Raw genomic sequence first — 26,573 nt, 5'->3', positions numbered from 1 at the left:
TTTGTTCTGGAGCCATCCTTCCTGAGCTAAGACAAAAAATTGTGATCTGGAGGCTAAAAAAGTGTGAGCTAGCTCACACTCACTTAGCTTAGAGGGACCACTGCCTGATGCCCCTTCATTGCTGCAGTGCCCTGTACCATGGTGCATTTTGTTTCTGAGGATTTTTAGAACAGGCAGCAGGCTACTTGGGGAAGGGGCTTTTTCCACTGGTTCAACCCAGTAAATAAATTTTAAAACACTTTGGTATCACTTTGCCAGGCACTAAACAGAATAAAATTAATCAGAATTGTCCAGTTCCAAAAATCTTCTAGTAGTAATTCTTTTGTATAGCATCTGTTGGTATTTGGCATTAATTTGGTAAGAAGCAAAGAGCTATTGCTCTGAAGTACAGTAATGCAATTTCACTGAGATACAGCATAAGCCGCAAGGCAGGAGCTGAAGTGCTTTGTCACTAGAGCAAAATTTAATCTCCCTTGTATGACTTTTTTTGTTTATAGTGTCGGATTTAAATGCTTTTTTATTCCTGTGTACTTCTCACATACCAAATAAATCGTGCACTTAGCATTGAACAGCTTTATTATAAGTAAAAACACATTTGCCACATCTGTTCTGAAGAATTGTATAACTTAAGAGTTTAGCAGTGGGAATAAATTCACCCTTATTCACTCTATTCACTGGGGGTTTTCTTAGTTCCTATTGAAGTAGGCATTTATTATTCCTTGCCCATATAAGGGGATAGTTGCTGTTCATGTTCCAGTCATAAGGGGGCAGAAGTGAGCTTGTGTAGTTTGGGAGGGAAAAGTAAGCCTAGTCAATGGAAAATTCCACTCTGGTGATGTAAATGATGACGTGTAACCTTGTTGCAGTATAAAAGCCTGGAGCCTGCATTGCTCTGGGTTCAGTCTGTTTAAAGCGTGCTTCGCTGACTGAACCGGCGCCAATAAAGTTCTTCTCCTTCTGTTGATCTGGTGGTCTGTGCTTGGGCTTAGGCCCCTTTCTCCGTGCTACATTTCTGGTTCCCTGACCGGGAAAGGGGGGAGCACCCAACCAAGGCCGGGTTGTTGGGGCCCTCCTGAGCCACGATTTTGAAGAGAACCGCACTGACTGAGGACTGTTTGGCGGCAAAGGCGCCATTTTCGATTTCGAAAAGCCGATCATTCACTCCTCTCCAGGGCTGGTTCTCACCAAAGTCGCTTGCTCAGTGAACTCAGCCAGGAGGAGAACATCAGGGGAAGACTCCGGAGTCCAGTCTGGTCAGAGTCAGGTCAGTATTAATCGGTATCGGTCCCCTTCAGTTGAAGGGAAGAGGAAGCCTGATCACCTTCCTATCGGGTCAGTTTCTGTCAGGCAGGCTAGGAAAGCCTTGGCTTTCCTATGATCAGGGTGGGATCTGTGTTGAAGTGAATGCATGGTGTGTGAGTGTGAAAAGGCGGACTCCCGTAATAGGAGAAAGTCAAATTGAATTGTGGTCACCTCAAGCTCGCATTTCTCAGTCGAGAGATCGCATCTGAGTCGGGTACAGGTGGAAGCATTTGTGGTTAAGGTCTCCCTTTTATGTGTCTAGGAGCAGTGGACCCCTTACCACTCTCCCTGTTTACCCCACCCTCTGTATACCCAGCTGTCTGTCTTTTGTCTGTTCAAAATGGGAGGGAGTCAGGCAAAGCCCAAAACCCCTCTTCAGTTTATGCTCAAGCACTTTGAAGAAATTTTTGGCACAGCCACTCATGGCGTAGTTTTAAATCCAGTCTGTCTGCAGACATTTTGTGAGGTAAACTGGCCTGCGTTTACAGTGGGATGGCCACCAGAGGGCTCCATGGATCTCTCTCTGCTACACAGAGTCTATCTGGCAGCTACGGATCCCCAAGAGGACCATTCCGATCAGCAGCTCCATTATGTCTACTGCTGGTATGAATATGTGAGGAAAAATCCTTCCAAGGCCAAGCGATTTAAAACCCGACAGGGCTCTGCCCCAGCAGCCAACCAGCCTATAGTTTGCCCAACACCAGGAACTATGCCAGCAATTTGTCCAACCCTGAATACCCCAGAAAGCAGGCCCCAAGGCCCCCAAGTGACTTGCCCGCCACCGGAGGATGATTGGCCCCCACCATACTCTGCTGGGCCATTGCCACCGCCTCCTCTTCCAACTCCGCCCCCAGAAGCAAGAGTGACTAGATCACAGACTGCGCAGGCCCGTGCCGCCCAAGAACTTGCAGCCCAGGAGCAGCTTCAGGAACTGCAAATCAGTGAAGCGCTTAGCCCTTCAGTGCCAGTCTCCACCATTTATCCATCCTTAGTGGACTGTTTGGCTACTGCCTCTGCTCCTGAACCTGAGACCCCTGTCACTCCCATACCTAAGACAGTCCTTAAGAAAAATCCGACAACAGGGACCTGGAGCCCCGCCACTCATTGGAGTCCTACATCAGGACTCAGTGAAATGAACCCTTTTAAAGTGCCTGTAGGCAAATCTCAGGAAACTGGCAATTTAGCAACAGTCTGCCCTCTCCGTCAAGTTCCAGCAGGAGCGGATGGGATTATGAGATGGGTCTATTCTCCTTTCAGTACTGTCGATCTCTGTAATTGGAGAACACAGACGACCCCATATAGTGAAGACCCCCGACCCATGACAGATCTGTTTACAACAATTATGGCTACACATGCCCCTACCTGGCGAGATTGTAGCCAGTTACTTACTGCTTTATTAACTTCAGAAGAGAAGCGGAAAGTCATGGCAGCTGCTAAGAAAACTGTTGAAAACAGAGTCCCTGCTGACCAACAGCCTAATGCAGCTGACTGGGTTCGTGCCCGCTTCCCAGATATAGACCCAAATTGGGACCCCAATGTAGATGCAGATAGAGGAAGATCAGAGGAATACCGAACTGCCATCCTCTTAGGTCTCCAGGAAGCAGGAAAGAAGCCCATGAATATGGCTAAATTGAGGGAGGTCATTCAAGAGCCAACTGAGCCACCCTATACCTTCCTTGAAAGACTGTACAAGGCTTACCGCCTCTACACTCCTTTTGACCCAGAGGAAGAAGCAAACCGTACAATGGTGAATGCATCTTTTGTTAGCCAGGCTGCACCTGACATTAGACGCAAATTACAGAAGTTAGAAGGGTTCCAAGGGATGAACGTGTCCCAATTAATTGAGGTGGCCCAGAAGGTTTTTGTGAATAGAGATAAAGAAGAGAAGAAAGAAGAAGAAGCTAAGCATAGACGAAAGGCAGCAATTTTAGCAGCAGTGATCCAAGGCCATGAGTATGACCGCCCGTCCCCAACATCCAACCTTGAGCCCCGTGGTCCTAGAACCCTAGGCCGGGACCAATGTGCATACTGTAGAGCGGATGGCCACTGGAAAAACGAATGTCCGAACCGCCAGTCCAGACTCCGGGGGAGGGGAGGATCTAGAGGCCAAGGAAGAGGACAGAGCTTTAACCACCTTCCAAGAGGGCAAGTTAATGAAAGCCGGTACAGCCGCACCTACCCTGCAGGGAAGTCGGAAGATGGCTTTGTTGGTATGGCCGGAATGAACTATGATGATTAGGGGCGACCGGGCTCTGTCAATTGTGGCCCTCGGGAGCCCTTGGTCCGCTTAAATATTGAAGGAAATCCTGTTGATTTCATGTTAGACACGGGGGCTGAAGTATCCATTGTAACGACACCCATTGCTCCGCCCACTAAAGATAGCCTAACAGTTGTAGGCATGGCAGGGAAGAAACTTGCTCTCCCATACCTCCAATCAAGAACCTGTTCTCTAGGAGGTCACCGGGTCACCCACCGTTTTCTCTTAAATCCCAGCTGTCCGATTAATTTGCTTGGGAGAGATCTTTTATCTAAAATGCGTGCCTCCATAACCTTTGATACTCCGGATGGCTCAGCACTTCTGTCCTTACCTCCAGAGACTCAAACTTCACTAGTGTGTTGTAATTTAGAGGTTGATGCTACAGAAGAGTGGCGACTTCCTGAGGTCCTAATGGGATGTGGATTTAGAAGACACCCTGATGGTGACCCTGAAGAAGTCCAGTATCAGACTGATAAAGATGCTTTTTATGACAAGGAAAAGGTGCAGGATAAATTGTACTACCGAAATGAAGTGCCAACTGTATGGGCAGAAGATAATCCCCCAGGCTTTGCTAAACACCAACCTCCTGTAGTTGTGGTCCTTAAACCTACTGCCAATCCAGTGAGAGAGCGTCAATACCCTATTCGTGAAGATGCCCGAAGAGTGTTAACCAAACACTTTCAGAGACTCCTGAAAGATGGCATCCTGATCCCCTGTGAATCTGCCTGGAATACTCCGATCCTTCCAGTACCTAAGCCTTCTCCAGACCCCAAGAATCCTGATTACCGCCCAGTCCAAGACCTGAGGGCAGTGAATACTCAAGTAGAAGCTATCCACCCTGTAGTGCCAAATCCCTATACAATCCTGACTCTGATTCCATCCACGGCTGCATGGTTTACTGTCTTGGATTTGAAAGATGCGTTCTTCAGTATTGGACTTCACCACCAGTCCAGAGACATCTTTGCCTTCGAATGGAGAGCCCCTGGAGCCTCCAGCCCATGTCAGTACACTTGGACTCGTTTGCCCCAAGGCTACAAAAATTCTCCTTCATTGTTTGGACAGGCCCTCGGTAAAGACTTAGAGAACTTTGACACCCAAGAAGGGGTCCTTACCTTAATCCAATATGTGGATGACTTGTTACTTTGTGCCCCTGACCCTCATCGATGTTCCCAGGGCACCCTTAACCTTCTCCGTCTCCTTGATGCCTGTGGCTATAAAGTCTCATTCAAGAAGGCCCAGATCTGCTTAACTCGAGTCCAGTTCCTAGGATTTGAAATCTCTAAGAATCAACGGTCTCTCAGTAATGCAAGGAAAGAAACTGTGTGCCAGATACCTCTACCCCAGAGTCGCAAAGAGCTACGAGGCTTCTTAGGTGCAGCTAGCTACTGTCGGTTATGGATTCCCTCCTTTGCTCTTTTGGCCAAACCCTTATATGAAGCTACCAAAGGGGGGACACAGGAACCTTTTGTCTGGGGCCCAGATCAAGATGTTGCCTTTAGGACCCTGAAACAACGGCTCATTGAGGCTCCTGCCTTAGGACTGCCAGATCCAGAAAAACCTTTTTCCCTTTGCGTAGATGAGAAGCAAAGTGTTGCTTTAGGTGTCCTTCTCCAGAAACTTGGGACTCACAATCGGCCTGTGGCCTACCTTAGCCAAAACCTGGATGCTGTAGAAGCCGGTCTGCCCCCTTGCTTACGTGCTGTTGCTGCCTGCTGTAGACTTATTGAAGCAGCAAACAAATTCACCTGGGGAGCCCCACTCACAGTGTTTGTATCACACGGAGTTAAGACCATTTTAGAAGCTCGTGGTCACAAATATCTGACAGTTTCACGTATGGCCAGGTACCAAGCAGTTCTCCTCGAGAACCCAGGTGTATCTCTAGCTCCTGTCATCAACATAAATCCAGCCACCTTGTTGCCAGTACCATGTGAAGATGTTGAGCATGATTGCCTAGTAACCACTGACCAGCTGTTTGCATCTCGTCTTGACCTTCGTGACCAACCCCTTCAGCAGCCAGACTTAATATTGTACTGTGATGGTAGCAGTTTCATCAACCCTCAAGGACGTCGCAAAGCAGGCTATGCTGTTGTAGATGACCATCAGGTGATACAAGCAGAATCTCTACCCGTTGGAACATCTGCTCAACTAGCAGAAATAATAGCCCTGACAGTTGCCCTACATCTAAGCAAGAATGCAGCTGCAAATATATTCACCGATTCAATGTTTGCTTTCAAGGCAGCCCATGCACATGGAATGCTGTGGCAACACCGAGGATTTATTACAGCCGCTGGAAAGGATATCAAATATGGGCCAAATCTTCGTCTTCTGCTAGAAGCCATCAATCTGCCAACTAAGATTGCAATAATCCACTGTCGAGGACATCAACGGAAGTCTGACCCAATTGCAGAAGGAAATGGTCGTGCTGATAAAGCAGCTAAGGAAGCAGCAGAAGGAAAACTTTGTCTCCGCACTCTAGTTCCTAGTCCGTCAGTCTTAGCCTGTCCTGTCTTCCCCACTCCAGTCTCAGCTTGGACGCCTCGTTACACCAAACATGAAGACTACCTCTGTGACCAGCAATCAGCAAAAAAGAATGAGGAAGGTTGGTGGATCTTGCCAACAGGAAAAATTTGGATTCCAGCCTCCTTAGGCTATGAAATAATGAAAGCCCTTCATGCTAATACCCATTATGGATCTTCCAGTCTTGTTAAAGCCTTAGACCGCTGGGCTCATCTGGAACGGAAGACAGCATTAGCAGACCTCGTGTGCCGTCAGTGTGTTACCTGTGCCCGAAACAATCCTAGAGAAGGTCCCCGACGACCTCCAGGAATCAATACCCCAGGACCAGCCCCAATGACTTCGCTTGTTGTTGATTTCACCGAGATGCCAAAAGTTGGTCGTCATCACTACCTGTTGGTGTTTGTCTGTACGCATACTGGATGGATAGAAGCGTTTCCAACTGCCACTGAAAAGGCCTCAGAAGTTGCCCGAGCCATGTTAAGGGATCTAATTCCAAGATTCGGATTACCTACCTGGGTTTCCTCTGATAATGGACCAGCCTTCATCTCTGAATTAACTCAGCAAGTTGCCAAAGCCTTAGGAATCATCTGGAAATTACACTGTGCCTATCGTCCCCAGAGTTCAGGAGCAGTAGAACGAGCTAATAGAACTCTTAAAGCCTCCTTGCGGAAGTTCACCCAAGAGACTGAACAGCCATGGCCTAAGATTCTACCTCTAGTGTTATTCCGACTGCACTGCCTCCCTTCCAAACGAACTTCAGTTTCTCCTTATGAGGCAATGTTTGGCCGTCCTCCCCCACTGACCATGGGAGTTCATACCGATGCTTATGGGTTTCATCAGTTAATCACCTCAGCAGAATTACAAGCCCTTGGACGACAAGTTGAGAAACTCCAAAGACATTACTCTGCCTGTCTCCCAGTTCCCTTGTTTGATTCTGTGTGTCATGTCAGTCCTGGAGATTCAGTATGGGTTAAAAATTGGAGACCAGAGCCCTTAGGGCCAAGGTGGGAGGGACCTTTCACTGTTTTACTCAGTTCCCCTACAGCTGTGAAGGTCGTTGAGAGGAAACCCTGGATCCACTGGACGAATTTGAAGCTTGCCCATACTAGATGGACTGCTGAGCCAGGATCTAATCCTACTACTGTGAAGCTTAGACGTGTCGTGCCCAGTAATCCAGCAAGCTCTGCTTCTCTTGGGCCCACGCCCCAAGAGGACACAGCTGAAGATTGACTCCAGAACCCCTGCTGAGACCTACCGGAAACGGTCTCCCTGCGCACGGGTGAAAAATCAGACCTTCGTTGGAGCATCAGGCCCTGCTCTAGTCACACCGGAAGCTGACTAGTCGACGCACAGGCCCAAGATGTGGATGCTTCTGTTAAATTGTGTTTTTGTACCTTCTATGATCTGCATCCCAGTTATGGGGTTTCCTGCTTGTACCTCTTGCATTACTTCCACTTTTCGTGAAGGTCAAGTCTCACAAACCCTCATTTATCATTCTGACTTTGATTGTATTTCGTCTGTAGTTACCCAATGTTCTCATGAGGGCATAAGTTACAGTGTTTGTGTAAATCAAGGGAAATTTATGTGCTTTCGACCCCAGTCCAATGTGACTCGGGCCCGTATTAATGTTTATGCTTATATTAGTGGATGGTACACAAGTCCTGATACTTTCACCTCTTCCCTTTTAGCGTCCAATGTCACTTCCCAGTCTAGTCAAAGTATGCAAGTCTGTTTTGACATATGTCATGCCATCTCTCGAAGTCGAAAGTATAGTGCAGGGGAAATTAGACAAACGTGTGGAGGGCTAGCTAAAGAGCAGAGCTATGCCAAAGAAGGGAAAATGTTTCTGTCATCAACTTATGAACTTGAAGCACAAGTCTGGTATGTCTCTAATGATGGTAATATCTCAGATGGACCTCAAGGTGGAATAGTGGGAGGAGGGAAAGCCCACCCGTACTTTAAGTTATCCCAGGGAACTAGTCTAACCCCTTGCAGCCATAACCACTGCACTCCCTTGTGCTTACATTTCCGAGCATCCGAGAACCAGGGAAGAAAGAAACTGATGTATGGGGTTGGCATAGATATTGGTGGTCGAAAAAGTCCATACGGACGCATTGTCATAGAAACTATTAGTTCAAAAATCCAAAGCACTGAAATGAAGATTCACACAACCTTTTGGTCAGAAATGGGGAAAGTAATAGAAATCCCCCCAGTGACCAAGAATCTATTTATCGATCTTGCTGAAAGAATTGCAGGAGAACTATCAGTTAAGAATTGTTATGTCTGTGGAGGTACCAATATGGGAGAACAATGGCCCTGGGAGGCCAAAGAGGTAGAACTTAATAATATCTCCCATGCTTTCAACCTTTCCTGGAATAATATCCACCGCCCCAGTAGATGGATCCTGAAAAATCCCTTAGTTGGTCATACTTGTTTTATACGACAGGGAGCTCCTTTTAACATTTCAGTGGGAGCCCTAGATTGTGAAGAAGGATGGTTCTGTAATGGCACCCAGCCTAAAGCCTATATTAATTTTGCTAATCCGAATGTCACCCAAGCCCCACCTTATGTTAATATGAGTCGTTTACAAGTCCTATGGGACAACCCCTGTAGCACTTCTAAAGAATGGAGAGCTCCAGACTCCTTATACTGGATATGTGGTTCAGCTGCCTATGCAACCCTGCCCCTTACATGGAATGGTGCTTGTATATTAGGTACTATAAAACCTAGCTTTTTCCTCCTACCCCTCACTGTCGGAGAAAGGTTAGGAGTCCCAGTATATGATGAGTTAGGACGCTCAAAGCGAGAAATACGGGGATTAGCTGTAGGTAACTGGAAAGATGATGAATGGCCTCCAGAACGTATTATTCAAGTATATGGTCCAGCTACCTGGGCAGCTGATGGTACATATGGTTATAGAACCCCCATTTATATGCTAAATCGAATAATTAGACTACAAGCGGTTTTAGAAATCATAACTAATGAAACTTCCCTGGCTCTGTCTGTATTAGCCGAAACCAACACACAACTTCGCACTGCTGTTTACCAGAACCGACTTGCCTTAGATTTCTTATTAGCAACTGAAGGAGGAGTTTGTGGAAAGTTTAACCTTTCAAATTGTTGTTTACAGATTGATGACAATGGTAAAGCTATTGAACAGATTACAGAACATATGCGTAATTTAGCCCATGTCCCAGTCCAAACCTGGACAGGAATAGATACTGAAGATTGGTTCGGAAACATACTTGGAGATTGGAAACGTATATTGTTCTTAATAGCTTTAGCCTTTGGTGGTTTGTTACTTCTCCCTTGTTTGATACCTTTGGTTAAGAATGTAGCTACCAAAACAGTTAATGCAATGTTAGCTCACAATGATACTGTTAAACTTTTATATTTGGTTACTGCTAAAAGGAACAGGTTGAACACTAATGCATAAATTCTTCCACAGGTTAAAGAAGAAAAGTACTGTTAGTTACTGTATACTCTTCAGGCAAGGAATAAATGCTATGCCATGTTATTGGTCGGTCTCTCTCTCTGTCCCAGAGAAAGGACCGAAAGGGGGGAATGAAGTAGGCATTTATTATTCCTTGCCCATATAAGGGGATAGTTGCTGTTCATGTTCCAGTCATAAGGGGGCAGAAGTGAGCTTGTGTAGTTTGGGAGGGAAAAGTAAGCCTAGTCAATGGAAAATTCCACTCTGGTGATGTAAATGATGACGTGTAACCTTGTTGCAGTATAAAAGCCTGGAGCCTGCATTGCTCTGGGTTCAGTCTGTTTAAAGCGTGCTTCGCTGACTGAACCGGCGCCAATAAAGTTCTTCTCCTTCTGTTGATCTGGTGGTCTGTGCTTGGGCTTAGGCCCCTTTCTCCGTGCTACACTATTTGTTTTAGCTCTGCTGCTTAAAAGCAAACTTTTTAAAGGACCGCCGCAGGAGTTACTGAATAGTTGAGGCACATTACTTTATTGGCTTTCTACATAATGTCTGAAAATTCTATTCAGTATAAAAGCAAGCCAATTCATCCAGTCTGAAATTTGGTAAAGGGAAGCAAAATGGCAATCTGTCTGATCCAGCAGATTTCACAAAATTCTGGTGTGAAATAGCTGCGTTACAGAGAGGTTTTTTCCACCTATGATCTTGGAAATTCAGAAGTTTGCAGATGATGAAGGCAGGGGGACTCTCTCAAAGCAAACTTTCAGACTCTCTCGTGTCTGGTTTAAATTTACAAATATTCCCAGATCTTTCCAGAACTGGATTGGTGAAGATCTGTGTTAATGAAGCTGAGGTTTCATATTTCCCATTTAACACATTATTTGAAGTAAGGATGAGTTATGAATGCAAGTAAGCCTTCACCACAAAATATCTACTCTAAACAGCAGTGAACAATAGAAGCAAAAGAAGCAGCTGCAATAGCAGAGCCCATAATCTGGGGAGAGAAGGATAAATGCAGAAAATTGTTCAGAGGATTAATTTATTTTTGGTACATTTTGGTGTATTCTTAACATTGTGTGATGTACAAAGTTTGTTGAATGATCTTATTTTTATACTTGTCTTTCTAGTTCTTTCCCTTTCTTGCACAGTGCTACAATTGTCCAATGATGCTACAGCATGACTGCACAATACCACAATAGATTTTGAACACTTCAAAATTAACCTGTTTTGTGCAGGAAAAATACTACAGTATAAATTTGGTTGTAAATAGTTTTTATGTTGACCAAGAGCACTGCTCTGCTGTTGCACTTGAGTGGAAAGGGTGGGAGGAATTAAATTTTGCTGCCATAAAAATGCAGCACTTAAGGCTAATGAAGTAAGTTTACTTTTTAAAAACCTGAGATGTTCTAAAACTAAAAGAACTGTTCAGCTTAAAAGAGGAGTTAGGGTACAATGTCACACATGCTCTAGAAAAAACAGAAGATGTAAGTTAAGGCTGCCACTTTAACTTTTTCCCGGGTAAGTAATAGCTTCTTGCTCACTTAAAACTTGGGCTGTATGCAGGTGTTTATTTATGTAGCAGCTTGGTTAACCTGCCCTCCTGTTCCAAAAGAACACCCAAAGCAGGTGACAGTAAAACTGGCCTGTAGCTATGGTGTGGCTATTTGGGGCTCCGCCCCCTTCCATAAAGGGACAGCCCCACAAGATTTCCTTCCAAAGAAGCATTTTTAATCATTTTTCAACCATTTATTTCAAAGGTGCGTGCTCCCTCGCTACACTGCAGCCAGCCACGCCAAACAGACCCAAAAATCACTTTTTAAAAAATATGTTAGGAGTACTCCCAAGACAAACTGAGCTCAACCCTGTGTATATGGGAGAACAGAGACACAGGGATGAGCTTTGTTTGGCTTGGGGGTACTGCTGGACTCTAACCTCATTCTCACATCATTTTGTTAACTCTTAAATTTACGTGCTATTTTGCTGCTATCCATAGATTTTACTGGCCACCTGATCCAATTTCAGCTCTGCATATGCATCTTGGCTCTGAGTGGCCCCCCCTAATGGCTGCCCCCCATCCTCTTTTTTCCTATAAATAACCCTTGATGAGATTTTATTCCATTTGTCTGAAGAAGTGTGCTTTGCACATGAATGCTTACACTCTGAATAAAACTTTGTTGGTCTTAAAGGTGCCACTGGACCCAAACTTTGTTCTGCTGCTTCAAATCAACATGGTTATGCACCTGAATACTATTTCTATGAAAACAACCATATAGTATATTTGTAGGGACAGGAAAGTGAAATTGTAACAGGTGATAAAGAGAGGGCAGAACTGCTCAATTCCTACTTTTCCTCAGTCTTCTCTTGCGAGGGAAACGGTGCTCAACATGGCAAAAACAGAACACATGATGAGGGAAAGGAGTTGCAGCCTACAATTGGCATAGGGGTAGTATATAAACACCTACTTTATTTAAATGAATCTAAGTCTTCGAGGCCAGATGAACTGCATCCAAGGGTACTAGAAGAACTTGTGGATGTAATTTCTGAGCCTCCATCCATTATTTTTGAGAATTCTTGGAGAACAGGTGAGGTGCCAGAAGATTGGAGGTGGGCAAATGTTGTCCTTATCTTCGATAAGGGGAAAAGGGAGGATCCAGGTAACTTGTTGACCCTCAGCTTGATGTCTATACCTGGGAAAGTTTTAGAACAAATCATCAAACAGACAGTCCTTGAACATTTAGAAAACCTGGCAGTGATTACTAAGAGCCAGCATGGGTTTCTCAAGAACAAGTCATGTCAGATGAACCTTATCTCTTTTTTTGAGAAAGTTACTACCTTGGATCAGAGGAATGCTGTGGACATAGTTTATCTTGATTTCAGTAAGGTTTTTGATAAGGTTCCACATAGTATTTTTGTTGACAAATTGGAAAATGTGGTTTGGATGCTATGACTGTTAGGTGGATCTGTAACTGGTTGACAGATCGTACCCAAAGAGTGCTTGTGAATGGTTCCTCATCCTCTTGGAGAGGAGTGACCACTGGAGTGCCTCAGATATCTGTCCTGTGACCTGTTTTGTTCATCTTTATTTGGTTGAAGGGATAGAGGGAATGCTTATTAAATTTGCAGATGATACTAAATTGGGAGGGGTAGCAAATACAGTAGAAGACAGAGTCAGGAGACAGGGTGATCTTGACAGGCTGGAAAACTGGGCTAAAACAAATAAAATGAATTTCAGTGGGGATAAATGGAAAGTTCTGCATTTAGGTAGGAAAAAATCAAATGCATCATTATAAGATGGGGGAGACTTGTCTTGGCAGTAGTATGTGCAAAAAGGATCTAGGGGTCTTAGTAGACCATACATGGAACGTGAGTCAGCAGTGTGATGCGGTAGCTAAAAAGGCAAATATGATTTTGGGCTGTATCAACAGAAGTATAGTGTCCAGATCACGTGAAGTGATTGTATCGCTTTACTCTCTCTGGTTAGTCCTCACCTAGAGGGGCTTTCTTGGAAAGCGCTGGCAAGCTGAGCCAGGTGGAACAGGCTGCCCCACAACTCCCACAGCTCAGCTGTTTCGGGCATGAACCTCACGAACCTGGTTTGGTTCTTATGCAAGCTGACTGGGTTCATGGGGTTCGTGGTTAGTTCATAGTTCACCCACCAACCACAAACTAAACCACATTTTTGTGGTTCTTGCCCATCCCTAATCAGAACCATTGCTACCTATTCTTCAGAGTGAGCTGTAAGACAAGAGAGAAAGCATTCAAGCCCCCAATTTTGGGCTGTATCAACGGAAGTATAGTGTCCAGATCAAACAAAGTGATGGTACCACTTTACTCTGCTCTGGTTAGGCCTCACCTAGAGTATTGTGTTCAGTTTGGGGCACCACAATTTAAGAAGAATATAGACAAGCTGGAACATGTCCAGAGGAGGTCAACAAAGATGGTGAGGGGTCTAGAGACCATCCTATGAGGAAAGGTTGAAGGAGCTGGGTATGTTTAGCCTAGAGAGTAGACAACTGAGAGGTGATATGATAACTAACTTCAAGTACATGAAGGGCTGTCATATAGAGGATGGTGTGGAGTTGTTTTCTGTTGCCCCAGAAGGCTGGACCAAAGTCAACGGGTTGAAATTAAATCAGAAGAGTTTTCGGCTAAACATTAGGAAAACTTCCTGACAGAGCAGTTCATCAGTGGAACAGGCTTCTTCAGGAGGTGGTGGGCTCTCCTTCTTTGGAGGTTTTCAGACAGAGGCTAGATGGCCATCTGACAGCTAAACTTAGGCAGATCATGAGAGGGGAAGGCAGGAAGGCTTACATTAGTGCTTAGTTCTTGTGGCCCTTTCTTACACACTCAGGGAAATGCTGATCGCCACATGGGGGTCAGGAAGAAATTTTTCTCCAGGCCAGTTTGACTAGAGATCCTGGAGGTTTTTTGTCATCTGGGTGTGGAACAGCAGTCACTGGGGGTGTAGAGGGGGAGGTATTTGTGTATTTCCTGAATTCTGCAGGGGGTTGGACTAAATGACCCCGGAGGTACCTTCCACCTCTATGATTCTATGATTCTAAAACTGTAAAATATAATATTTGTAAAACTACAACTGAAAGCCATCTATGAGCATTACTGTCAAATTCCAAAACAATGGCTTCAAATATAAAATCAGGTATCATGTGGCAGAATGAAACAGAATAACCAAGTAAAAACAAAGTAAAAGCAGCATAAAAGTAAGAGTATAAACATCAGAGACATCCCCTAACATAGCAAGCCTCCATTCACCTTTTGTTCACTAAACAAACAAACAAACCTAGAAGTCTGGAAGAGTAAATCCTCAAATTCCAAGAAGGCTATGGGTGTGTCTGATATTTTGAGCTTGCTAGTCCTTTATCCCTGTACTTTCCCTTGATGAGTGCTTCAGTGTGAAGATATAGCTGTGTGATCATAGGCTCACTGTTCAATAAGAATTTGATTACATGTCAATTGACAACATGGAATGTGCATTGGAAGTAATAGCTGTTGCAGCAGTGCATTTTGGAAAAATAACCTGAAGAGAAGGGATATGCATAACTACATGGGGCCTGACTTGTAAGCAAGCTTAGACTGGAGTGAACTTTGATTTACAATGGCCCCGGTCACACAGGAGGTTTAGGGCCGGAAGAGGGACGGATCGGGGGCGCAGCAAACGGACGCGATCCCACCGCAACATCTGGGAAGCGTTGCGCACCCGTCCCCGATCCGGCCCTTCAGGCCGAAAATCCGTAGTTAAAAGAAACTACCTACAGAGGTGGACTTACCAGAAAGGCTGCATCAAGCGCGGCCGTGGGATCGCCAACGCGTCCTTCTGCCGGCGCATCCGAGGCTCCTGGCCGAACTGCTCATGCACACGCATGCACAGCCGGCTGTCACGGTCTCTGGTCGATCTGATCGTGCCGGGGAGCAACGGTGCCCGGCTCGGGATCTATATGATCCCGCCGCCGCGTGTTTCTTTTGGTGCAGCTCTGAATAGCCGCACTTTGCCCATGTTTTTTTCTGCCGTGTGGCAGGGATCCATGTTGATTTTTGCTTGGTGCATCAGTGAAATTGTGCCTCAGCCTTTTTCTTAAATGATGATGGCTTTCAAAGCACTGAATGTTCAGACGCTACTCATGCACTAGCACAGTAATCCTTTCAGTAACCTTTTCAATTTTAGAGCAGTATTATTGCCATATCCTGTGTACAGTGGGGATTGTTGAGAGGTAATGGGTTTCAGCTGACTAATTTGTTGCTCAGAGTCTTAGTAGTACAGGAAGTGGCAAATTTTGTCATGGTTCCTTTGGTAGCATTCACCCAGCTAACCATGGAATGAACACCACAATTAGGATATATTAGTGACAGCTATATTGAAGAATCTTTAATTACTGTTAGATGTTCTTGCTGTTCTCAGAGTCTTGCAAGCCAGATTTTAAAATCAAACAGTAAAAAAATTCATTTTAATTGATATTTAAAAGGGAGGAACTACAGAAAACTAACAATCTTGGTACAATAGTGAGTACTTCAACAGCTCCCAGACAAACCAGGAACTGTGGCCAGAAGGTTTAACAGGTGCCATTCACAGTGTCACCCACCATCTTGAATTTTGTTGCTGATAACTCCTTACAGTAATAGTTACTCTAGGAGTGGTTGTACATAGTTTGCAAAGATGATATGCAGAAACATGAGGTGGAGTTCATTATATGTCCATTCTCATTTTGTAAATAATTTACCACCATTTGCAGTAGGAATAGCATTTTGAGGTGTTTCTAGTAGTTTTCCATGTATAGGTCTCCCTTGCTTGAAAGCCAGTCGAGTCCGACTCTAGGGTTGCGGTGCTCATCTTCGTTTCAAAGCCGAAGAGCCAGTGCTGTCCGAAGACGTTTCCGTGGTCATGTGGCTGGCATGACTAAACACCAAGGTGCACGGAACGCTCTTACCTTCCCACCGAAGTGGTACCTGTTTATCTACTTGCAATTTCTTGCTTTCGAACTGCTAACAATGTAGAGGGTAGTTAATACTGCTGTTAAAGAAGCTGTTGAGACTTCCTTGGCGCACGTTCTTGCACAGTTTCATCCCAAAGTCATGCTACAAAGTTGGGATAAAATAGAAACAAAGGCTTTGCAGTTTTAAAAGCCTTGTCCCCTCCCCTTTTCCAGTCATAGTATTTTTTGTCTCCTCCCCTCTCTGCAGCCATACTTAGGGGAACTTACATATCTTTAGGAAGTACAACTTGACCCCTAACAATCAGAATGGGATAGTATTTCCTAAGGATATTGAATTCCCACTCTTATTAAAAGCAGACAGAGAGGAGGAGGAGATGGCCGGATAGGGAAAGGACCGAATGGTCCTGCTGAGGAAGCCAGCGACCATTGGGGTAAAAGTGCTGCCCCATTATCATGGGCTCCCAACCACCCATTAGTGTTTCTTGTACCATCCACCATCTTGTACCATAGAACTGGAATGTCATAACAAAACACATGCTTGGGATGTAGACTGTTTTGGCTTGAGGATTCTTGTTTTCAGTCAAGAAAAGATCTCCCTATTGTTTTGACTGACAATCACATTGCAGGTACCATTAATCTACTATGAAGCCTCCTTAAGAGCATGTCATGTTTTCTTTGGCAGCTGCTATATACTTTCCCTGGCTCCACAGGACCTACCTTCCCTGACTGCACAAAGATGCTGTCTACATAACGTCCTGCTACTTTGCATGCTGTTCTGTCCGATGCCAAATTCTGCTCAGGTACAGACTGTAGCAGATCCAGTAGCCTGGGCATTGGCTGCCATATACCATGCTTCTTGGTACAGACTGTTTTGGTACCACCATGTGTTGTGTAAGGAAGGTCCCCTGCATCCTCTATGGCTATACATGCCTATAGTCATGAAATAAAGGTTGATATAGTATGGTAGCATCTGTAAATACTGTCATTCCAGTCTTGGAATAGAACTGTACATATTCACATCTCATTCTGGTACCTCACCTTAACTTTGCCAGTATCAAATTGACATCTTCATGTACAACACATCAAAAGGATTACTCTTTAGTCTCAAAATCCAGAGCATCAATCAACAGCCCAGTTTTAAGACAGTACAGTCATGTTACCTGTGCTACCTATGCTTCTTAGTGGTGAAGGACTCATGAAACAAATCTTCATTTATAGCCTTTTGAGCTTTCAACTTGTCGAGGATGTTGCCCTTCCTGTATTTTTTCTTAATCCCCAGAATGACAGGGAGCATGCCGCACATATTTTGGGTGTGCGAAGGGCCTGTGCCATCTGTTGTGAGAGCTTGGCTACTTCCTGTGCATTCTCCCATGAAATGTGTTAGTAACAGACATTTGTAAAGCATGTTCTGGACATCTTCATAAAAGCAGATGCAGCTTTTTGTGGAGCAGTTCTTCACATCCAGTTTTCCTGAGGATACTAGCACCCTCTCTTCAAAGTGTATTTACTAATTGTTCACACATGTAATGGGTCTTCACAGAAGCCACAAAGAAAGAAAAACAGGTGGTTTACCGATAACTGGTGCTCTTTATGGGGACATTTGTGCCACACAACCTGCCTTCTTATGCAGCTGTCATTTACACTTTTCTTATGATGCCGTTACCAGCAGTTGCAAAGTAGTTACCTAGAAAGGTACTTGGGCAATACATGTGCAAGTAGCAACACTGTTTCAAAGGTACAAGCACTGGCACCCTGGCTAGAGCTCTAAATTGTTGCATGAAGTTGGGTGGGCACATGCATGAAACATAAAGATAAAGAGCATCTGCTTGGCATGCAAAAGGTCCTGGGTTCAATCCCTGGCACCATCACTTAAAGTGATCGGGTAGGAGGTGATGGAAAAGATCTCTAGTGTTAGCCGAATTGCTCCTTAATGGAAACAATTGGTACAGCTATTATTTTCGGGATTCTTCCGTCTATGTTTACGGAGGATGGCACTGATTCCGAGGTTCCCAATGAAAGACTGAGGCAGACTTCCTTAATAATAATGATAGTTTACTGACACACTTCACTCAATAACACACAACAATCACAGACACACAATATAGAATTATAAGGAAGCAGAGGTGATTGATGGCTTATAGAGGTAGCTTATAGAGGGGTGATACAACCTGTTCAGATGTGCAGAGGTCCATGGATTGTGGCCTAAACTCAGAGACTTTAGGGGTGGCCTGCCATTTTGGGTTATGGCAGAGAACACACGGGCTGAGGCCATGTTCATGCTGGGATATACCCTATGGAAGACAATGCAGACCAATGCCTGGTCCTGGGGGCTGGTCTCAGGTGAGAACAATAGATTTCCTGGACCAATGATGAGTCCCAGGGGTGTGTGGCATGAGGAGGGGCAAGGCCTAGATGTGACCAATGAGCTTCCAGAGCAGGGTCTGGATTTAACAATAGAAGCCAGGTGCTGGGCGGCTAGTTAAGTGGATAATCTGACCACTAATGGCCCTGGCCAGGGTAGACAAAAGGTGGGAGACGTCCCTGATTAGGGCCAGAAAGGATCGTTAATAATTTGAATATTTAATTGGTTTATCCCCGTATCTTGATGGACAGAGCAGAAAAGATAAGTACTCAGACAAAGAATTAAATAGACTTTAGAAATGTAGATACTTTACCTGCTAGAACTCATTGTTATTCCATAAACATAATCTCTGCTGGGTGGAGGGGGAAGACTGGAGGTTTGCTCTGAGGTTGCCTGTCACCTGAAAATGGAGACCCCTTTTTCAGAGCTGTGGCTAGCTCTGTGTTTCAGAACCAAGAGTGCTTTCCTTGGCCTGAATTTTGTGGGTCTCTGAATCAGGTTAGAAGTGGGGTGCCCTTGCTATAGGGCTACCCAATAGTAAAAGGCAGCACCTCTGGCTTACACTAGGTAAGACCCTCAAGCACTGGTGCCAGTCTGATTAGACAGTGCTAACCACAATGGACCAATGATCTTACAAAGCAATTTCATGATAAGTATGGCATCCATTTATTTCTTTTTCTGAGAAATCTGTGATTTTACTTGAATATGACTTACATCATGTTGTGTTCAGCCTTGTAAAAATGATAAGTACTCATTGTGTGGGAAACATTATCTCAGACACTGACTACCACCTATTTCATGCCATTGGAAATGTTGCAGCAATATGCAAATTACTAATATGTTGATATCAAGAATTAGTAGATGAATCCTTTTATGCTGAGAAAGCCCACTGAATTCAATTCATACTTATATATACATCTTTGGGATGGTTTAGTTTTAGGGAAACAGCATGACTGGATATGAACACACACTGTATTTTATTTTCTATTGTTTATTGCAAAGATTTGAGACAGATGCTATGAGTGGAGCTCAAGAGGTTAAGGATGAGAGAGAGACAGAGAGAGAGCATACAGTAGCAGCCTTTCAGTTCTGTTAAAAACAGATTGCTCATTTATCACATGATAGAAAGGCATTTCTGTTTGTGTCTGAAATGAGGGATACAGTACAGTCACTCAGCTGTCCAGGAATGCCAGACATTCAGCTGCTAGTGTAGATTCAGAGATGCACAAGAAAAATGTATCGATCACTGTTTTGGCTTCTGGGAAAGGCATTTCTGCCTTGGATCCTGGAATACCAGGGGGAAAGCCAAGTATATAAATATTGTGTGGTCACTGTTGTGAACCTATTTTCATTTTGGTTCATACCTCCTGCCCAGTCCTGATGCCACAACCAGCTTCTCTTTGCATGTCACAGCAGAATGGTAAGGAAGCATCTGACCATTTTCATGCCAAAAGGCAGAGGTGTAGAACTGTGTCTAGTATAGTAACACTAGCTACAGTAGAACAAGGCTGTCTTGGGAAGAAAAATTGCCTCACCTGGTATCTTGAGCATCAGATTGTTAATCAAGCACTTGCAGCGATTGAACAGTGTGCTTTTAGCCACGGAAGGAACCTGCTGCGTGAGCATCCACCAAAGAAAGAATCTGCCCCACATTAGTATTGGTCACCAATGTTGGATGATCCACTGGAGACTATTGGAATTGCCCTGCAAAGTTCCGTAGCTCTGACCAGACCAAGACTGCCTTCCTGCCTGGAAACGTCTTTTTACCTTTTTTAGATTTATTCCCAGGACTTGGAAGCAACATCGTTCCCCTTTTCGGACTAACTTACCTCACATGGTGGCTGTCATGATAAAATGGAAGAGAAGAGAACAGGCCATTTTTGATCTCCCCTGGGGAGAAAGGCAGGCTATAAATGAAGTAAATAAATAGAACAATAGGTTGCACATGTGGTCACCCATCTTGCTTCCCTCTCCTCTTTCCAAGTATGGAAAGGCAAGTATCTTTTTAAAACTACTTTGCTTGTCCTACAATTGTGGCTAGAATTTGTCCCCAAAGTTAAGATGTTGCCTGACCAGGGCTAACCCTGTCTTGTGAGCATCCATTCACACGTGTAATGTGTCCCCCTTTCTTTTCCTTCTTTGGGTTACTGATTATTCAGACACATGGAGCCCAGCTTTAGAACTGAAACCTCTGTTTGGACTTGTAGAGATTCATAGCCATAGCCATCTCTGCTTTTTTTGTTACTTACCATTATTGCCCTCTATAACTACTTCTTGTCTTGAGTCAAGTAACTTGTATACTGTTTGGATGCTTGGACTGATTGGCTCTTTCACTGAACTTCTAGTATTGGGTGTCAATATTGAATGCTTAGCATTCCCCAAGCGAAGCATTTGTACAATTCCCTTAATAAGCATTATTTGTTTTTTCACTCTGCCCAGATTCTTAGTATTCCTTCCTGGCTTGTAGAGGCACCTCATTCTTTTGTCAAAGACATCTCATAGCCATTGTGTAGATGATTGCCCAGACTGGGGGCATTCTTTAAACCCTGTGTAAAAATTAGACCAATTAGCTCTTAGCAGTGACAGGCCATATTCATACTTGTACATATGTCTTTTTTGGAGGGGGGGCCCGTTGGGGATTTTTTAATTGCATTTTCTATAAACTACAACGAAATTAGGAAGGGAAGCTACAAACTATGGTGGTCATACATAATGCTTATAAAATTAGCGTTTAGCTTAAAGTTCAATTAAAGTTCATTGGATGTGGTCAACAAGTCTAATCTTCATACATATTAGAGATAAAAACACCAACATATCTGCCTTGATGCTGTTGCCTTCCTCCTCTTCTTCTTCTCCTGCTGGATGATTATGATGCTGTAGAAACTCATGTACCTTTTCAACAGAGTCAATTCTTTCCTTTTTATCTTTGAATTTGAAGATTATGACTTTGGGCACGATCCATCTGTAGGGGATGTTGTTTTTCTGTAAAAATAAAGCCAAGTCTCTAAATTTCTTTCTTTTCTTTCTTATTTCAAACGGAATATCCTTCAAAATTTTTATTTCTTTGTCCTTGATTTTCAAGTTAACTCCACTTGTCGCTTTGAGTATTTGATCTCGCACTTTTCATCTGGAGAACCTCACCATCACTTCCCCGGGCAGATTATTCTTTCTTGTAAATTCAGAATACGACCTAAAGATTGTATCTATTTCGCTTTGTAAAGTATCTGCTTTAATATCTGCCACAGGGCCTAAAGAGTCACACATAATCTGTTTCAAATTTTCTCCCGTCTCTTTGGAGATCCCTTGAAATCTAAGGGTATAGCTTGCCCTTTCCATTTGCAGCTGTAACAAATTAGACTCATCAGCTGATCTTTTTTTCTCCATCACCTACATTTGTTTTTTAAGCTTCTTGGTGTTGGCATCCACCTCTTTAAGCTCTTGCTGTGTTTGCTCTGTTTTTTTGGCCATCTCAGTCAGCTGCAGTTGTTGAGTGTCAAATTTTTGGTGCAATGACATGACTTGTTCCAGCAGAGGGTGCAGCGCCTCATTCAGCATCTTTTGAAGATCTGTAACTGTGTCCTGTCTAGGGACAGAACTCGCTGGGCTGGCACTTCCGGCAAGAGGCTTCAGTTTTGGAAGCTTATCTTTCTCCTCTCTCCTTGGAGACGCCATGTTGGAAATTGGTAACTTTTGCAAAAAGTAAACAAAGTCCTCAAAGTCCTTAAAAACACCTAGTAAGTTCTTATGAGCTGTTTATTTCCGTCCACTTTGTTTAGATAGCCCACTCCCCCCTTTCTCTGCTGCAAAGTGTTCGTTTTTTTTCCTTGTCGAGGGGGAGTCCCCCCCCCCCGCTTCCATAGGGGAGAGCTTTCCACTAGTTTTCTGGTGTTTTTGCTTAAACTTGACTCACATTTCAATGATGATATCGCTTTAAATCAACGTTCGCTCTGCCACCAGACACCTGATCCTGTGTGTGTCTCTAGTTCCTCGCAGGGAAGCTCTGCGGTGGGACCTTCGGGGCATGAACAGCCCTCCTTTGCTGGCCAGTCGCCAGAGGAAGGGCTCTCCTAGTGCCCCATAGCTGGGATCCCTTCGCAAGGGCTCCGGGGTAGGTGCAGATGATCGCTCCCCCTCCCAGCTGCGGGCTCTGGCACGCGTCTCCCGGAGCATCACATTTAAATCACTTTCAGCCACTGTATAATTCGTGTTAGTGTTGCAGTTCCAAGTATTTCTAGATGACGAGATATCTAGATCCATTTCAACCTGGATTCCATTCTGGGTATGTGACAGAAACTCTACCTCAGTGACCCTGACACCAATTAATCAGCATGGAAATGTCTCCCTATTGCCTCTTGCAGATCTCTTAGTAGCATTTAATGCCATTGACCATTGTGTCCTTCTGGGACACTTGCCAGGATGGACCTCCAATCATTCCTGGAGGATGGACTACAGAATGTGGTGCATGGGGACTTCTGTTGTACCCTTGGCTTTTGAGTTAGGGGTGTCGCAGAGTTCCTTCTTGTCCTCCATTTCCATGAAACAGCTGGGAGAGATCATCTGGAGACCTGGAGTGAAAATATCTTCAGAATGTTAATGATAATCACTTCTATCTCTTCTTTTCATCTAATTTCTGGGAAATTGTGGAAGTGCTGAACCAGTGTTTACAACCTGTAAAGGAATGGTTGAAGGTGAAGGAACTAGCTGAATCTTGACAACACAAAGGAGTTGTGAATTGGAAGTAAAAACTGATTTCTGAGTCTGTGTGCAACCAATTTTGGATGAGATGTTACACCCACTGAAAGATCAGGAATGCAGCTTGGGGATGCCTCTGGACTTCTCATTGTCCCTAGGTAAATGGTAGCAGAGGCAGCTAGGAGTGCTTTTTACTGGCCATTCCTAGAGAAAGCTGATCTGGCCACTATCTCACGTGCCTTGATAAGAACCAGATTATACTACTGTAATGTGCTAATCATGTAACTGCTTTTGAAAATGATCCAGAAACTTCAGCTGATACTAGATGCAGCAGCCAGTAACAGAATGAAAAGATTCTGCTAATACTGTGCCCCAATGACCATATAATACCAGAGCTGTATCAGTTACACTAGCTCTCAGTTTGTTTTTGGTCCCCAAAGTAAAGTAGTGTTTTTGACCTTTAAAGCTTTCCATCATTGGAGTCTTAGATTTTTGGGGTGGGGGGACCTTCCTACAAAACCTTTGCTTTCATTGGTTCCGCTTGCAGGAACTCAAAGGAAGGCCTTCTTGGCTGCTACTATTAAGCTGTATTTATTATGTGTGTGTGTGTGTGTGTGTGTGTGTGTGTGTGTACTGTATTTACAGTCCGCCTTTCTCACCAAGACTCAAATCAGATTACCCAGTGTTAATCAATGCAGTCAGTAGAATGAGACATCTAAAAAACAATATAAATAGAAATTTGAACCAAGGAAAAAATATTGTACATGATATGTTCAACAAGGCAGAAAATAGTATTACATAAATAGGAAAGTGCAGTGAGAACAGCATAATACATGCAGCAAGCAGATAATACAGACTATACGCTGTGGTGTAGTCTGCAGCCCTCGCCATGTTATAAAAGCACCTTCTCAAACCATTTTGTTATACACTGTTAGAGGGATGACAGATCTGTTGGGAGCCTTCCTAACCACTTCAAGCAGATCATTCTACATGGTGGGGGCACAACAGAGAATGCACATGTATGGGCTACTTTCGATATTACCCATCTGCAGGGTGGCACTTTCAGAAGGCTTAGATCAGATGCATGGAGCTGTTGCAACAGCATAGCAGGAGAAGTGGTCCAGCCGATATGAGGGTCCAAGGCCACCGTGTCATCATTATAGGTCTTCCGGAGAAATATGAATTTATTCCGGAAGGCCTTTAAGGAAATTCAGTTATTCTGTCTGGATATATAAGACAGATGTGAGGGGGTAAGTCTGCGTTGGCATTTATAGAATATAAAGGTAGCATGCTAAAATAAAATAATAAAAACCTCTGGACACCATATTTATTTGTATCAGGAGCTGATGGAACTTCTTTTGTCCCCTGATAGATTCTCATTAATTTATTTCATTTACTTCATTCATATTCCACCTTTCTCACCAATGAGGACTCAAAGTGGCTTACATTACTAATGGTGTACATGGAAGAAAACTTCTCTACTACCTTAGAAATGAAGATTTACCTCCATATTTTGCAATGTAATTTGGCTACATCCTACCTTCATAATTTGCTGTTTTTCTCTAATTTAAAAAAAGGGAGAGATTGAGATTAAGGGTATGAATTCATTTGCTAAAACAGGCTCTATTGAAGTTATCAATTACAAAGATTATAACTGGTGGTGGATGTTGAGTTTATCTACTATGAAATTTGTAAGCAATATCTGATTCATAAGAACATAAGAGACGCCAATGTTGGATCAGGCCAAAGGCCCATCCAGTCCAACACTCTGTGTCACACAGTGGCCAGAAATACCAGTGCCATCATGAGGTCCAGCAGTGGGGCAAGGACATTAGAAGCCCTCCCACTGTTGACCCCCCCCCCAAGCACCAAGAAGACAGAGCATCACTTGCCCCAGAGCCCCTAGCTATACCTTGTGGCTAATAGCCACTGATGGACCTCTGCTCCATATGCTTATCTAATTCCCTTTTGAAGCCGTCCATGCTTGTAGCACCCACCACTTCCTGTGGCAGTGAATTCCATGTGTTAATCACTCTTTGGGTGAAGAAGTACTTCCTTTTATCCGTTCTAACCCGACCGCTCTGCAGTTTCATGGAGTGCCCACGAGTTCTTGTATTGTGAGAAAGGGAGAAAAGTACCTCTTTCTTTACCTGCTCTTTCCCATGCATAATCTTATAAACCTCGATCATGTCACCCCTCAGTCGTCTTTTCTCCAAGCTAAAGAGCCCTAAGCGCTTTAACCTTTCCTCATAGGGAAAGTGTTCCAACCCTTTTATCATTCGAGTTGCCCTTTTCTGCACTTTTTCCAAAGCTATAATATCCTTTTTAAGGTGTGGTGCCCAGAACTGCACACAGTATTCCAAATGAGGTCTCACCATTGATTTATATAGGGGCCCTTCAATACTCCTTTTACCCCTTGGTCGTCCAAGGGCCCCACTGCCTCCCTGGCTGGTTTCCTGTTTCTAATGTATTTGAAGAAAGTTTTATTGTTGGTTTTTACGTTTTTTGCTATATGCTCCTCATATTCCCTTTTTGCCTGCCTGACCTCAGACTTGCATTTTATTTGCCATAGCCTGTGTTCCGTTTTATCAGCCTCACTGTGACTAGCTTTCCACTGCTTAAAGGAATTCTTTTTACTTTTTACAGCCTCCATTACTCTGTTTGTTAACCATGCAGGCTTTTTCCTATACCTGTTTGTGCCTTTCCTAACCTGCGGAATATATATTTTTTGAGCTTCTAGGATCGTAGTTTTAAATAGATCCCAAGCTTCCCCAATTGTTTTGACCCTTTCTACTTTTCCTTTCAGTTTCCTCCCCACGTGTCCCCTCATATCAGAGAAATTACCCCTTTTAAAGTTAAAAATGGTTGTGTGAGTCTTTTTGGCCAATTCTCTATTTGTACAAATGATGAACTCAACAACATTATGATCACTGTTTCCAAGCGGTGCAATCACTTTTACATCTCTCACCAGGTCTTGAGTGTTACTTAGGACCAAATCAAGGATCGCCTCTCCCCTGGTAGGTTCCGTGACCATCTGCTCCATAGCACAGTCATTTAGAGTGTCTAGAAACTCAATCTCTTTTTCCCGGCTAGAACACATATTGACCCAATCAATGTGTGGGTAGTTAAAATCACCTATTATTACACAGTGTTTTTGTCTAGTTGCTATCTTTAAGGCATTCATCATTTTATAATCCTCCTCTATCTTTTGATCTGGTGGGCGATAACAAACTCCCAGTGTTAAGTTTCCTTTTGGCCCCCCTATTTCAACCCATAGAACTTCCAGAAGCGAATCCAATTCATTTAGCCTCTCAATCTTTCTAGACTTTATACCCTCTCTGACATACAGAGCTACCCCACCTCCAACCCTTCCCCCCCTATCCTTCCGATATAATATATAACCGGGAATCACTGTGTCCCACTGATTTTCCTCATCCCACCAAGTTTCAGAAATACCCACAATGTCTATTTTTCCCTCCGACACCAAGCACTCCAACTCCCCGATTTTACCTCGGACACTTCTAGCATTTGTATAGAAACAGCTGTAATTTCCCTTACAAGTTAAGC

The 26,573-nt window shown here is 43.9% G+C and overlaps 1 protein-coding gene across 1 annotated transcript in view; it reads left to right on the top strand.

Annotated features, from left to right (window-relative positions):
* Nucleotides 1-26,573, top strand: part of SRGAP2 (SLIT-ROBO Rho GTPase activating protein 2) — a 298,501-nt gene that overhangs the window by 211,955 nt on the left and 59,973 nt on the right. The window lies entirely within an intron of this gene.

This window comes from Gekko japonicus, unplaced genomic scaffold (assembly GCF_001447785.1).
Source record: "Gekko japonicus isolate JY-2015 unplaced genomic scaffold, Gekko_japonicus_V1.1 scaffold522, whole genome shotgun sequence".
In the NCBI taxonomy this organism is placed as follows: Eukaryota; Metazoa; Chordata; class Lepidosauria; order Squamata; family Gekkonidae; genus Gekko; species Gekko japonicus.
The sequence above is the reverse complement of the archived record's forward strand: the minus strand, read 5'-3'. Positions and strand labels throughout refer to the sequence as shown.